Below are 3770 nucleotides of genomic sequence, written 5' to 3' on the forward strand. Positions count from 1 at the left end.
CCCTTAATATTATATAGCGGGGGGATAGTATAGAAACACAAAATATCATGTTAAGTTAGTTGTCAAAATATGAATATGTGAAGCACTTGTTGGAACTCAAAATCACCACGAAGCAAAGCTTGCCTTCTTTCCATTAATCCAGTTGTCAAACATAACAATCCAGATTAATAACAAATAAATAGAATACATAATATGAGATCAACTTAAAGATTAAAACAGTGAAGTAAAATAAATTATTTAGAACTGACCATTACTTATTCAATGTAAGGTATATAAACTATCAACAAAAACCTGACATGATCATCAACTCAACTTTATAATTCCCAGATTGCCCTTATACATACCCAGTATCATCTTTACAACCTTCAATAATTTCACTATAGTCATCACATAATTTTCTTCCTCCATTCACTATAAACATCTCACTTTCAGGTTCTGAAATTACAATACCCTTTAAAATCCAATGGAAACACAACAAGTCATCATTAAGTAATTGGAAACAAAATTCCTATACCTTTGCGACTTATAGGTACAACAACAACCAAGGTTCTCAATAATCAACATACACCACATGCACTTCTTTTTAATTGCATTAGTAGGAGTAGGAGATAAAGATCTGTCACTAAATACCTTATATAATATAACCTGAAACAGAAATCATCATATGATACTATAATATCCAATCCAAGTCCAACCAACTAAAACTTAAAATAGTATTCAGTACCTGACTGTCTGATCCAACTGAGAATACCCTAGTATGGGTAGGACTAGCCGCCAAAGCATTCATGACAAGAATGTTCTTGCAATAGAGTACCATGTAAACTATCCCAAAACTGAACAACACCACTATTGTCGCCACTCACAAGGGTCCCACACCTAAAACTACATTTATAGAAGAAATAGATAAATAAAGACTTGTTTGTTACCTCACTAACAGAATGATAAACATATAAATCAAATCAAACATACATTTTTCTTAAATAAAAATGATAAAGGAAAATAGGAAAATATGGACGAAAAAAATGCAAAAAGATTATTTTCTGTAACATATCCAGAAAGATTGATATAGCAAAGGGAACAAACGTGTAATTTACTCTATATTTGATTAAAGAAACTATAATATTAAATATAAAAGCTTTTAAAAAATGATCTAGAGATGTAATATAACCCAATTTGATTACGGTAAATGGGTCCAAGTTGCCATCAATTACAAAAAAGTGTAATTTCACACATGAAAATTGTCAAAATCAAAAACATTTACCTGGCTTTGTGGTAAGATCCCATACTTATGTTAGTGATTCAATATGACTTTCCTGAAGAGCATGTAAAACAACTATGGGGATTGAAGTTAAACAGATTATGATTTTCAATACATAAATAAGCTTAAGAGGATTAAATTTAAACAAATTATGATTGTCAAATATGCATGGTCACTAGTGTTGACCCACATTACCAAATTTTCCTCAAAATTTAACTGCATATTCATAGAAATCATTGACTCCAGTTCCACCACTATTCTTGCTTATATCATGAAACTCTTCCCTGTCTTTTTCAGGACTTACCTACCACATGCTTAAAATTATCAATAAAAGAAGCATAAAAATCAATGTAAAATAAGAAGAAATGTGAAACAAAATGACTTACCATCAAACCTTAAGAGAAAAGAGATTAGAAAGGGTTCCTTTAACAAGTACAAGTTTCCCAAAGAACGAATTAACATAGAAATTCATGAAATTCACAAGTACATGAAAGCTTTTCATCAAATGCATTAAGTATCTTTCATTAACTTTTCAAATAGCTATTTAGTTCATATTTATTTTGAGCATATGTGTGTACAATTTCCCCATTCTCACCTAATTCCTTCACAATCGCATGCCTGTATATAAAGAATGAAATCCTAAATCTAATTAAACTCCATCAACATAGTTTGTCAATTATATCACATTATGTAGAGATAATAGCTTTTCAATATGAAAACAGTAACCAGTCAACTTAAAACCTCAATCAATGCAAACATATTCATAAAAAATAAACAAAAATTATCAACAATCTAAGCATAACAAGTTCTTTAATGGAAGAATAACCTAAAAATAGAATACGGACCTGAAACGGAGACTCGGCTAATTAACCATGGTCAATATGGTACCCACCAGCAACGCAGTTGTGATTTTGCTTCTCGATCGCGATAGGACGATTTGGTAGCCACCATTTCTCCCAAATTGCAACTATACAAGGAATAAGTGCCCAAAAATGGTTCGAATTCATGTATGATTTGAATTATAAACCATCATCTCAATGAAATCTAAGATATAGGTTCGGGGAGGTTCGTCAAAGAGGGCATGAAGAATGGAAAAAGGAGTTATGTTCGGAGGTGGGTGGTGTGAGGGTCTACTCATCGATGGATGGCCTTGCTCGGTCTACCAACAGCATCTCAATCTCTGGTCATCGAACAAGAACTGGACGTACAGAGAAGGCTGAGCAGAAGAGGCAAGGAAGGAAAGGGTACTTGCGACAAATTTGATAGATATCCTTGTCTGATTTTTTTGAAGGATTTTGTGAGATCTGTAGAAGAAGGGTCGACTTCGTTCACCGTTGCAGCCCTCTTCCTTCCCTCAAGCCACCATCTCGAACGTTGGTTGATGTTTTGAGAGAGATAGAGAGAAAGAGAGAGAGAGAGAAATGGAGAAATTGAGCTCGAACCAGAGATGTGTGAAAAAATCCCTAAATTCGCAATTTTGTGCTCAAGAATACATGGAGGCGCGTTTAGTTAAAAAAAATATGAAACGACATCTGTACACAACACACATTTTATAGTAGGCGCCCTTCATGTTTTTTTTTTCTTTCTTTTCTGACACTAATTTTAGGACACGCACAAATGCTTGTCTTCTGCCCTTCAAATTTTAAAAAACTGACATTTTTTAGGATACAATAAAATGCGTATTGTAAATCAATGTATGTCATTGTCCACATGTCATTAAATGTTTGTTTTCTAGTAGTGAGAGGAAATAGAGGTGGGGGTAGTGGATCTGGTGGAAGAGGCAATAAAGTTGATGGTAGGGGACTTGGTGTAAGAGGTAAGAAAGGTGGTGGTATGAGATCTGGTGTAAGAGTGAATAAACATATTGGTGAGGGAACTTCTAGGTTTCCAAATATTGAGAGTGAAAATGTAGTGACTCCTAATGTTGAGAGTGAAAATGTAGTGGGCCCTGATGTAGTGAGCCGTGATGTTGACAATAAAGTCAAAATGGGTGTAAGGAGTGATAATTAATTATTGAAAGTATCAAATTACACTACTGAGGAGATCATGAACTGTCTTGGAATCAACGAATCATAATTAGGTGAATTTGAAGGTATAAAATAAATACCTGTGGAGCTTGATATATCACGTGTATGCTTTCTAACTTTTCATTTATGATGTTTAATATACCTAACCATATTTTGTTATGATTGTTACAAGCTTTTAGATTTCCTAGCCAAATTACTGTTAAAGGAGTCTCTAAATGTCAAGCATTTGGAGATGAGGATATGATGGATGAGGAGCGCATGAACCGAGAGGGAATCAATAAATAACGCATGGATAAGGAGGGCTTAGGTGAGTAAGGCATAGATCAAAATGGCATGAATCATGAAGGAATCAATAAAGATGGCATCGATGTAGGGGGGATGGATCTGGATGACATAGGTGAGGAGGGCATGGATCAAGAGGGCATGAATTAGGAAGGAATAAGCATAGAGGATCAGGAGGGCTTGGGTGTGGCAGATCAGGATGA

The 3770-nt window shown here is 34.4% G+C and overlaps 1 long non-coding RNA gene across 3 annotated transcripts; it reads right to left on the reverse strand.

Moving 5' to 3' along the window:
- Positions 1-224: 224 nt before the first annotated feature.
- On the reverse strand, positions 225-2716 carry LOC111909022 (uncharacterized). Of its 3 annotated transcripts, none has more exons than XR_006187885.2 (5): positions 2104-2716; positions 1854-1876; positions 1262-1562; positions 725-882; positions 225-645 (listed from the first exon to the last, which is right to left on the reverse strand). It is a non-coding gene; the product is annotated as an uncharacterized LOC111909022 (long non-coding RNA). The 3 variants fall into 3 exon arrangements; XR_006187884.2 differs by having other exon boundaries at positions 225-435; positions 515-645; positions 1262-1876; XR_002856053.3 differs by having other exon boundaries at positions 1262-1876.
- Positions 2717-3770: the final 1054 nt, after the last annotated feature.

This window comes from Lactuca sativa, chromosome 2 (genome assembly GCF_002870075.4).
Source record: "Lactuca sativa cultivar Salinas chromosome 2, Lsat_Salinas_v11, whole genome shotgun sequence".
In the NCBI taxonomy this organism is placed as follows: Eukaryota; Viridiplantae; Streptophyta; class Magnoliopsida; order Asterales; family Asteraceae; genus Lactuca; species Lactuca sativa.